The sequence below is a fragment of the Triturus cristatus genome, chromosome 6 (genome assembly GCF_964204655.1).
Source record: "Triturus cristatus chromosome 6, aTriCri1.1, whole genome shotgun sequence".
NCBI lineage: Eukaryota > Metazoa > Chordata > Amphibia > Caudata > Salamandridae > Triturus > Triturus cristatus.
In genome coordinates this window covers 1038853952-1038866300 of record NC_140589.1, presented here as the reverse complement: position 1 = coordinate 1038866300, position 12349 = coordinate 1038853952, and the positions used below count along the sequence as shown (strand labels likewise).

General features: G+C 44.7%; 1 protein-coding gene across 6 annotated transcripts in view; it reads left to right on the top strand.

Moving 5' to 3' along the window:
- LAMA2 (laminin subunit alpha 2) overlaps nucleotides 1-12349 on the top strand; it is a 3129796-nt gene that overhangs the window by 721440 nt on the left and 2396007 nt on the right. The window lies entirely within an intron of this gene.

Below are 12349 nucleotides of genomic sequence, written 5' to 3'. Positions count from 1 at the left end.
AGATCTTGGGGTGGAGCAGGACATTGTCACATTTTGAGAGAACTGCATACTGGGATGACAGCCAGCATCATGTATGGCCTGCGGGAGGAGGGGTCCATAGGGGAACAACTGACCCTTTCTAGCTAGCCAGAAGGCGTACCCCAAGTCTATGTCTGGGCTCCTTTACTCTTTTCTTTATTATATGTATATGGTTTAGAGGAACAAGTGGTTGAGCTCAATAATGACTGCCCTTGCATAATCAACTGTAGTTTCCCCACTCTATTTTATGCTGATGATACGGTTTTAATAACCAGGACAGCTATTGGCTTGCAGCAATTGCTGGACTGTTTTTGTACTTTCAAGGCCAGCCTGGATCTCATTGTCAACTAGCCCAAAAGTCATGTAATGGTCTTTGGACTTAGCAAGAAGGAACGTATTGCCTTCACAGTAAATAACAACAAAGTCACTACCTTCCATACTTTCCCATACCTTGGGATACTATTTGATGCAAAACTTATCTTTGGTGCCGCTGCAGGCTAGTAGGACCACGACCCTTGCAAAATCCACAGAGGCAGTCTTCAGCTTTGCTTCTAAAATAGGAAAAAGCTAATTAAAGAGTTTGTCACCATATACAAAGTGAATACTGCACAAACGCCAGCTTCGGGGCTGGTGTATGTATGGTGATATAGTGATCAAATGGGGCTGGAGAGAATTGAAAATAGTTTTATTAAGAGGCCTTTAACTGTCCCAAAATCTCCCAGGTCCTTTATTTGCCACTCCGAAATTGGGTTTGTTTTTATCACTGATTTAAAAAAGGTGCAACCAATCTTTTTATAGATTTAAATTTGGACAAAACCCAAATTTCTTTCAACTTCGCAGTATTGTCGGACTGCTTGCAACTGGATCATTGCCTGAAAATCAGTGGATTTGATAGATTCATGATTCTTGTAACAGTATGGTTCTGGCTGATCTTTTGCAACACCCAGGACGTTTTTCAGGCTAGCTTTTTGAATACTTTGAAAACCTTGTTTTTAGTGAAGGGCAATGACCAGAGATTGCAATCAAAAGATACAAAACCAACGTTCCAGGCTTATGTTGAAATCGGCACATGTAATGGCATTGAGCCATTCCTAAATTGGGTTACTGTACCGCATCATAGATTTCTCCTGATGAGACTTAGGCTGAATACTGTCCATTTCTTTGTAGCCTATCCCACATGCAGCACCTATTATCTGAACTTACCCCATTGCCCATGTGATAGTAGCTCTGTTCAATGCACAATGCAATATATACTCTTTTGAAAACACTTTTTCATTGAGAAAATTGTATATTTTACCTCAAGCAATCAGTCAGTCGATTCTTGTAAAGCACAGCTTATCACCAGTGAGGGTGTCCAGGCACTGGGTTGCTGGTCTTAGTCGAAGAGCCAGGTCTTGAGTTTCTTCCTGAATTCCGTCAGCGAGGGTGATGTTTGGATGTGGAAGGCATTCATAGGCTTAGCGGTGAGGTGAGAGAAGGAGCGCCCTCCAGAGTGCATACAGCAGATGTGCAATATCTGTGCTAGGTAGAGGCAGGCAGCGCAGAGGATTCTGGATTGTTGGTGGAAATTCTGGCAGTGATTCATATATGCTCCTCCTTGGTCATGGAGGACTTTGTAGGCATGTGTCAGAAGCTTGAATTAGCATTTTTGTCTGGATGAGGAGCCAGTGGAGGTTTTTCAGATGCTGGGTGATGTGGGTCCATTTAGGCAGGTTGTAAGATCAGTCTGGCCGCTGAGTTCTGTAGCGTCTGGAGCCTTCTGATGAGTTTGATGGTGGTGCCTGCATACAGTGCATTGCCACAGTCCAGAAGGCTGGTGATTAGAGCTTGCATGACTGTTTTCCTGGGACTTCTGGGAGCCATTTGAAGATCTTTGGAGCATGCGGAGAGTGTGGAAGCAGGTCGAGGAGTCAGTGATAATCTCTTTCATGGTGAGTTTGCTGTCCAGGATGATGCAGAGATTGTGGGCGTGGTCTTTTAGTGTGGGGTGGGTCTGAGTTCCTTGGGCCACCAGATGTCAGTCCAAACGTAGGTAGGTATGGTTGCCGGAGATCAGCACTTCGGTCTTGTCCGTGTTGAATTTCCAGCAGTTATCTTGCATCCAGGCTGCCACATTCTTCATGCATTTGTAATAGTGTAATAGTTAGTCTTCATTGTAGTGGGGTCTGCTACCTCTCTTAAAGAAAGCTAATATTAGATACTGCAGGACTGCTTTAGTTTTTCTACAAACCCTGCCATCAGCAAGGTTTTGTTTCTCAATTGTTAAATGTATCCAAAGGGCCATAGGACAGAGGGTGACTGTTTTCTAGGAATTGTGCTGCATTTGTTTTATACATTTTTTAATGAATTGTATGCTTCCGTTAATAACCATATGTTGATTGACTAAAGAGTGTGTTCTGATTAAAGATTAAATAAGAAATACACTTTTTTGAATGATGTTTGTGATGTTTGTAGTTCTTGGCTCATACTGTTTTTTGCTGATCTATTAGACTATTAGATTGACGTTCCTGGTGATAGGTTTAAATGTTGGATGAGCCCATCTTGCTGCTATTTAATATCTGTTGCTCGATCTCTGTACTAATTTCTGTTTTGCACATCCTTTTTATATTTGGTGACATTTATTCACATCCGATGAACCTTTGTTGTGTTGTTTTATATTGAATATGTACATTAATGTGTTATTTTATGTACTTTTATTGCTCATCCGAGCCGAATACAGTTAATAATGATGATGAAGTGAGGAAGTCAGGCACTCTCCTGTGGGTGTAGCTACTGCATCCCATATACTGTAACTCGCTGCCACCATCTAGGACCTGTGCAGAAGTTATCAAAAGGATCTTCCCACTTGAAACCACAGGTTGAGGAGATTAATTGAGGGCCATCTGGGAACCAAAATGGTATCTCAGAAACATCAATTTGCAATTATATGGATCCCTCAGAATGATAGGCCCCAAAAATTGTTGCTAGTAAGTACATAGACTGGGGATCATTTAGGTACAAAGAAAATGGTGAGGATGGCACAGCATCGCAAGTTGTAGTGCAGGTTTCACACTTATGATTACATGGTCGCTTAGACTGATGTCAGCGAGAACAATTCAGTTTCTTAAGTGATGACTCAAAAATAGAGTGGGCACTCTTATTCAAAAATTACTTTCTTTTGAGAACGACCATAGAGTAAAACAGTAAAATATGTTTGAGCTTGAAAATAAATCTTCTGCTAATTTGTGGGGTCTCAACATAGACGTGAATTCGCAAAAGACTCGCTTTCTGAAGAAATACTGTTTCATATATATAGTCACAAGCACAAATATTTGCAGATGCGTGTCATAACACTATTGTTAAATTACTAGTGTCAAATGGATTCTAGAACAGGGGAAAAAAATGGGAGATGCAGACCAGAAACAAACATTGGCGGCTGCCACCGAGTAGTATGGTTAGGGCAGGGAATAAGAAAAATAAATTAAAAGCTACTTACCTTGCTGCCGGCCACTGCCTCTCCATGTCTCTGTCCTCTTTATTCCTGCTGGAAGAAGGAAGCACACACAGGCTCCCCTAGGCCAATCACGACACTGCTGTCACCATGACAGCAGCGTTGTGATTGGTCAGAGGGGGATTCTCAGCCTGTGCATGTTCTCCAGCCAGGCTGTTCATTACAGCCGGTGGTGATCATGCAAAGTGCACATGACTATTTGGTCTGCCCAAGATGGCCGGCCAAATCGCAGTGCACATTTAAGTGCCCCAACCACTACTCCCCTGCTGGCTGTGACAACAGCACAGTTCCACCCCGCAAACCTGCCTGACAACGGAAAAATAAAATGATAATATCAAAGTGTTATTATAATTTTATTTTTCCTTCTTCCACTGCTCAAAGAGCAGTGGGCGGTGCTCCTCCAGGTTAGCTGAGTTGCCGCTGGAGACAAAATCGGTTAAGGGTTCCAATTTGAGGACTGTTGTATTAGAAAAATATGAAAAACATGCTATGATGCGATTGTCTGAACATGCACTTAGAAGAGCTTCCTATAATTCACATTTTGCACTGTGTATTTTTTTGTTAAATTTGATCCGAGATCTTGGTTTTGATGTCCTTTATTTTGTTAACTAAAATGTGTGGGGTTATTTTACACACATTTTTTTTTTTTTAATATGCGGTCTAATAAACGGCTTTATAGGCTGCACAGTAAAGATTCCCATATTCCTTCTCGGGACAATCGTTCCCCAATAAGTGGAACCAATTCATGTCTAAGACCATAATCTCGGCTGTAACACTGGACTTTCAATACCTCATGAGTCGAACAGTACACACCACCAATATGTAGGTTTACAAACTTGTAAGAAGGCAATCAAAACCACATATATGCTATTTTTAAGGTCTTGTGTTAGCCAAGACCTTTTGGTTTTACTAAAATTACATATATGATATATGCTTACTTATAAGGGCTTTCACAGAGCCTTCTTCATCTATTTGTCTGTTGTTTCCTTCACAGTAGTTTTCTTCCACTCATTATACAACTTGAGGCAATTAAATCAGCTTTCTTTAGCCGTTGGCTAACTTCAATGTGAGTGAAGGCATTGTGCTCTCTTTCAAGAAGCACATGCACACACAAAGTAGTTTAGTAGTAGTGAAATCTTTATTTGGTTGTACAAGCAACCATAAAAGACACAGTAAATATCCATAAAGCAACACAAATATGACACATGTACATAAAATACAGCTTTAGAACCAGATAGGATAAAAACAGCTTGAAACAAAGAGACACCTAAAACATTAATGTGAGACTCAATCTAGCGTTGAGCGCTTGGACGCCAGATCTGCACATAAAAAACTGTCCATAGCAAATAACACATGTTCATCCGGGAGCAGCTGTAAGTTCAAAAGAGCGGGTCATACTTGAGTAAAGTTCAGTGTCCTCAACAATGGAATCAGGGACTGATTTCTGGGCCATCTATAGTAATTGCAAACATCACAAAATGTAGGGTATCCTGCAGAGACCTATTGTCTCAGCCGAAGGGTGTTAATTGCCAGAGGGGACCCATCCACAGGGGGTGGCCAGGAGATGGTGTAGTTGATTAAAATGGAACCTGGCCAAAAGAAACCAGCCTCACCTACTAGACACCTGGACTAAATAGTGTTCCATACCCTAGACAGACTTTAGGAGCATGTGTCCCGCCACCAAGGATTTAATCAATTCAGCCCCTTCTCTGAAGGATGATGTTGCCATAAAATACAGCTCTTTTATGGAAATTTGATTTCGGGCCACAAAAGACCAAGGAGGCAAAAAGGCATCCAACCTCCCAAGTGTAGCAAATGCAGCCTTAACAGGGGCTAATCAGGGGATTCTGAGTGTGCCATCCAAGGACAAACAGTCTGAGAGGATCAATCTATTGAGCGTAAGATACTCCGTGGTCCATACCTTTATCCTGTATAGAAGAGGCCCTAAGAGCAACTGTATTGGCAAGGCACCTAATTCCAATTTCAGCATGCACTGAGAAGGCAGGTGTACATTGCAAAACATGGACTAGTCGCCTTAAAAAATAGTTTTTAGCCACTTGAATTATGTTAGTCTTCCCGGACCCCCAAACCTCACTACCATACCGGGTCAAGAACACACACTTAGAATTATAAATCTTAAGCAGGACTTGCGGTGACCATGAACCCAATCTACGAGCGAAGCTAGCCTCAGTCCCAGTAGTTTTAATGAGCTCAGCTCTCTTCCCTTCCAACAGAGGCTGCCATTTGTTCTTGACATCCAATAGCAGCCTTAAACAGTGAAAGGCTGAGCTTTAGTCCAGGGTATGATGCCCCACCTTGAAGGTCTTTGAGCTAGTAGAGTATGGACCCACTACTATGACATAGGATTTAGTGAAGTTTACAGCCAGATCCAGGCTACCCATGAAGGTAACAAATTTGTCCAGGAGAAGCTGCAAGCCGCGGGCCATGCGGGCCATGAGGACCCCCATGGCCGGCGTATAACAACATCAATAACGACCTTGAACCTACCCTGGATCAATCAGCCTGATCCAGTAGAAGGGCTTGCTTAAGCCCATTTACATATAAGGTGAACAAAAATGGAGCAAGGATGCAACCCTGCCACAACCCCTTGCTAGTTGAAAAGGGCCAAGTGTGCACAGCACTGTGCAAAAAAGCACACAGGAGGCCGAGGTATCAGAGTGCAAATCTGCCAGCAAAGCCACTATATCAACCTCCATCCCAAACTCAAGCAGCAAGGTAAACATTCATTTGTACGCGGTCATTACACCACATACCATTACTACGCAAGAGTTACAATGCATGCGCTGTGATAACGCGTAGCCATTTCTACGCATGTTATTACAACGCATGCGTTGTAATGCGAACCACATCGTTGTGAGGAAACTGAGGCGTTTCCTCACAACGACGTGCAACGATCACCGCCCTTACGACGCACGCAGGAAAGAGAACAGAGGACACGAGGAGAGAGAGGTAAGAGAGTCTGTTTTTAAGGGTTTAGGGTAGGGGAGGGTTGTGCAGGGGGTAGTCTTTCAGGATTAAGGTTAGTGTTGTGTTTGAGGAGTAGTGTTTTGGGGTTTAGGGTAGTGTTGTGGTGTTAGTGTAGTGTAGGGTAGTGTTTTGGGATGTAGGGTAGTGTCGGGGGGGTAGTGCAGAGGAGTGTTTGGGTGTAGGGACAGGACTGGGGGTAGGAGGAGGGTCGTGCTGGGGGTAGTGTTTTAGGGTTTAGTGTTGTGGTGTTTGTGTAGTGTAGAGTAGTGTATTAGGGTTTAGGGTAGTGTTGGGGTGTCGTACAGGGTAGTGTTGTAGTGTAGGGAGCGGACTGGGGGAAGGGTGAGGTTCGTGCAGGGGGTTGTGTTTTAGGGTTTAGCGTAGTGGTGTGATGTGAAGTTTGTGCAGTGTAGGGTAGTGTATTAGGCTTTAGGGTAGTGTCGGGGGGGTCATGCAGGGTAGTGTTTGAGTGTAGGGACAGGACTGGGGTCGTGAGAGGGTTGTACAGGGGGCAGTGTTTTAGGGTTTAGTGTAGTGTTGTGGTGTTTGTGTAGTGTAGGGTAATGTTTTAGGGTTTAGGGTAGTGTTGGGGTGTTGTGCAGGGTAGTGTTTCGGTGTAGGGACAGGACTGGGGGTCATGGGAGGGTTGTGCAGGGGGTAGTGTTTTAGGTTTTAGGGTAGTGTTGTGGTGTTGTGTAGAGTAGGGAAGTAGTTTAGGGTTTAGGGTAGTGTTGGGGGTGGTGGAGGGTAGTGTTTGGGAGTAGGGATAGGACTGGGGGTAGGGGCAGGGTCGTGCTGGGGGTAGTGTTTTAGGGTTTAGGGTAGTGTTGTGGTGTTAGTGTAGTGTAGGTTACTGTTTTAGTGTTTAGTGTAGTGTCGCGGTTGTGATGGGTAGTGAATGAGTGTAGGGACTGGAGTTGGGGAATGCGTATGCTTGTGCAGGGGGTAGTGATTTAGGGTTAAGGGTAGTGTAGTGGTGTTTCAGTAATTTAGGGTAGTGTAGTGTTTGATTGTTTGGTAGTGTTTTCCATTTTTAGATGTGTAGGGTAGTGTATTTCTATGTATTATTTAAAGTACTGTTGTGTTTTAAACATTTTAAAAAAGTGGTTAAATGTCTTTTTGTAATATGACACGTTATTCCGCATACCATTTTTATTACTAGGCAAGTTTTTACTTTGTACACATTAACACTTTCAATGTAATGGTATGCGAAGTAAAAACTTGCGTAGTAACGGTTATTGCTAAGTAATAACCACGTAGTAATGGCATGCGAAGTAATGGCATGCGAAATATCGTGTCATATTCAAGCAGCAAGGCCCAACATTTAGCACGATTTACCCTGTCAAATGTCGATGTGAGGTCCATAAATGCCAAATGGAGGGATTCCGAGTGAGCTACTGTATATGTATTTACAATTAGTTAGAGGTTCAGGTATTGGTCAGGCGTTGATCTGCTTGGCCGAAAGTCATATTGGACGTCGGTAAGAATATCATTAGCATTCCACCAAGCCATCAGCCTATTGAGTACCTTCACCACCACATTGATCAATGAAATAGAGCAGTAGCATAGGGGGTTATCCTTGTCACCATTCTTGAACACAGGTACGATCACTGCCATTGACCAAGAGGCCAGCACCCCGCGTCGAACTGTTGCATTCAAGTACTGCATCAAGAGAAGGCCCCAGAGCTCATCATACATCCTCAACAGATCCAGTGGAATCCCATCAGGACCCTAAGTCTTATTCCTGGTTAGTGTGTTTAAGCCCTTGGTTACTTCCTCCAAGGTATAAACCAACAGGAACCTGCTCCCTCTGGGTGCCATCTCCCCATAGTTGTAGACCTCTGCAAAATGGCCTAACCACTGTTGCTCAAAAATGTGGTTGCATAAGACAGGGGCTGTGCCTTCTGCAAAACAGTGCCTATTTGCTACCCTACAAAAAAGAGTGCTATCTCTTGTCTTACTAGCCCAGGTTAGCTCCTCCCAGGATAGTTCTTGTAAGGTGTGTTTGCGTTTACAACAAGGCTCCTATCTCTAGAGACCTGCTTCAAGGCTGTCTTCAACCACCGGAGGCACTTTGAGCAGGACTTATCAAACCATTTTGGCTCTTGCTCCCCGGGGTGGTCGAGGGAACTGACAGTATTTCCTTAACTGTACCGGCTATCTCCTCGAATGTTTGCAAGACATCCATCTCAGGGGTGTCTACATCTAGACAGATGGATATCTCTTGGGCCTTGTTAGTTAATAGGGAGGCTTCAATCTGGGCTGGTTCCACTTGCGACCATGTTAGTCGGCTACCTTAGTCAACAAGGTAGAGTCCTCTAAGGACCCCCAACCGTGATCAAGTGTGGTCTATAGAACCCTCCAGTTCTACGAACAAAGGAGTATGATCACTAAATGGGCTGTGAATAATGTTGAATTTGGAGATGCACAAAAATAGGGGACCAGAAGCAAAAATAAAATCAATAATCGAGGTGCAGTTTCTCCCGTTAAAGGTTGGAGCAACAATAGAATTGGGAGAATCACTCAAATTCACGAGGGCAAACACAAGATGGTGGGATTTAAAAATTGCACCAAGCTCCATATATTTCTCGGAGTGAATAAAGTGGAGTCCTTCTATGACCATTCACCTGGGCTGTAGAACCATCACTCGAAAGGGGGCAATCACACATATAGCAGTTAAAATCCCCTACCAACATTATCACCTCCTGTCTTACCCCCATCCTGTGTTCTAACCGAGAGTCCAAGGAGAGACTTTGAATGCTAGATAACCCATCAAACCCACACCTGTCATTGCAAAATTTCACTAGTAGAATGGGGGACGAGCCTGGTAAAGATAATATTAGCCCCTGTAACAATGTCATGTCCCACAACAGGCTGACACATAACTGCTCTACTCCACTGACACAAAGATGATCCTACCCCTGCTTGCCCTTTCTGCCACTGAGGGCACTGCTGGTGTGAACTATGTCTTGTAACCCTCCAAAAAAAAAGTCTTTTTTCACCTTTCAAGTTTACTGCAGGCAAATAATCTGAAAGGATTTCACAACTCCATCCAATTTGGTTCTGTGAACTTGCTTGAAAGCCCTGCAATGTTCTAAGACACTACCATTGATTCCTTTGGATTTGCAGTTGAGGTGACCAGAGGTGAAATGGTGGACTTGAGGGTTGAAAGGGGGGGCTTGGGAGGCTGGGGGCAACTTCTAATAGATTAACACACAAGGGGGGTAAGGAAGATATGTTGGTAGTTCCAAGTCAATCGCACGTCTCAAGGCTACTCAAGGGAGCAAATCGATTGAAACTTTCAGCTGTGGGGCTGCCCGATATGCTGGCAGGTACTGCCATACTGGCCCTGTGTTTGCCAGCCTTGATGCCCTTACTCGTGTCAATCCTTCTTTGGTTTATTTAAAAAAGCAAAGGGTGGTCTAAAATGCCATGCCATGGAGGCCTAGAGAAGACTAAAATAGCCAGAACATGGGCCACAATCGAGGGTTTACTGAAGTTTGCCACCATACTGTCCCATGCCCAACATATCTCATCCATACCCACCCAGCTAACTCTGCGAACCATGATAATAGAGTCAGCAATTCCTATGTGGGCGTGCAGATGTAGATAATGCACTACCTTATATTTTAACTCCTGGAAGGACTCTGGTGCAGGGTTTGATCGGGATGGGACATTCTCTAAGACCACAAAATAAGGATTAGCCTTAGGGGTCAAACTAAGTATATCCCCAGTGCTTGATAAACAGGATGAGGCTATGGTTCTTTAATGGCTCTCTATTGTAGGGGCAGCTTTTTTCGGGGAAGGTCTGAGGCTGTCTGAGTACGTCCTTGGGATCCCTTCTGGGCCTGGCAGAACCAGGTGTGTTACCAGATACACCATGAGTAGAAGGGGTACTGCCTACCGCAGCACGAGCCCTAAAAGCAACGGACTCCAAGGGAATTGGCTGCTTGTCCCTCCCTTCATTATGTTGAGCCAGAATTTTGGGCACTTTGGTCTCGATGGCATGTAAACTAGACATCATCTGTTCAAATTTGGTGTTTAAGATCACTTTAAGCTCAAACTTTAGATGCTTACTAAGTGGGTCCACCCGTCTAAGTTGAGGTAAATAAGAGTTGAACAGGGAGGCTACGTGGGACCCAGGGCTCTGTGACTCTGCATGTGCCCGCTGTTTCCTTAGTTTACGGCTTGGACTGATGGGACAAGGAGAAACTGAGTCCGAGGATGGAGCCTCTAAGTCCCCCTCAGATGACAACCTTCTAGCTTCCAGTAGCCCCTCCCCCATTCCTCTCCAACTCCCTCACCAGGCTCCAGACCCCCGTGACAACCATCTCTTTCACCCTCGAGGGAACCTTAGAGGGTGAAGGAGGCCCAAGTGAGGACTGAGGCGGGCTTCCCTTAGATAGTGATAATCTCCATTCTGCTAACTCAATTTCTTTCACCACTGATACTGCCTGAGTTAGAAAACCTTCAATGGTAGCGAAAACTGATGCAGGGGGCAGCAATGATGCCTTAATCACAGGAGCTTTCCTCTTCCCCATGATTAATACAGCACAGACCCTACTGAATACAGCCTCCAAACACTAACTGGGCCCCGGGGGGACCCCTGTGTTAGATAAGCCAAAACAGATCAAACCCAGCTGTAACACAATCCCCCTCCCCCACTCACTCTCGTGTCCAAACTAGTCCACCCTGACCAATCACCAGTAACAAATATGGCAGTACTTTGGTGCGGGCACTAACAAAACGGCCCTGAGTAGAGCGATAATAGTTGACTGGCCACTGCCCCTCCTTGTCGCCTGCTGGGAGCCAGTCCAATGGTCCCCTCAGGTTATCACCCACACACCAGGAAAATATTCTTCCCTACCAGCCTGGCCACATTTGAAACAGTTCCTCAGTGGCCTGGTGGTTGGCCCCACGACGTTCTGGCAACAGGCCCACAGAAAAAATGAAAAACAATGGGATGGCCCTCCTCTTCCTGGTGCTATACTTTCTTATTGGGGCTTTCAGAATGTCTTCTTCATCCATTGGACTGTTGTTTCCTTCACAGTTTTCTTCCACCCACTTCATAGCATGAGGCAATGGATCAGCCTTCTTCAGCCATTGGCTAACTTTTTAGCGAGTGAAGGCATTGTGCTTACTTTCAAGAAGCACATCCACACACGAAGGAGTTAAGTAATTCAGAGCCAGGGACTGCTATGGCAAAGCAAGCTTTTTGATGCCAAAAGAAATCTTCTGTTAGAAAATGTTTATTTTTTTTAAATGGGTGAGAGCCCTGCCACGCCCTCAGCAATAATGTTTTACAACAACCAGAAACAAAACAAAACATTGACAAAGCCAAGCAGCTGGCAGCCAGCACCTGACCTAGTGGATTTGCCAATGCTTGTCTTTCTTAGTGTTATCTGTACTAAGGGTGGGCGGAATTTGCGAAATTGAGTTTCGCAAATTATCGCGAAATTGCACAAAATCTCCGCGAGCATGCGAAACTTTCGCGAAGATGTGGAGATTGCTTTTCCCTCCCGTTCGCGATGTGTTTTTGCGTGCTTGCGGGGAAATATATCTCCAACTTGCCCATGCGGTCGCTAATGGGCGCGGCCATCTTGCTCGCGATGCTTATTTCCTGTTCGCGATCGCAATGACTTGTTCGCGATCGCAAACTCCCGCGGGATAGCGCGACTGGCTGCCAACAATCCAACATCTTGTGGCATGCGCGAACAGATAGGAAAACTCGTCGGCGAATGCAGGGACCCGGTAAGTCGCGACCACGCGCGCGATAATGCATTTTTAAAGCGCGAACAAGAAAAATACTTCAGTTTTGCGGCAGGTTGCGAAAGTTTTGACATTTTTGCGCTC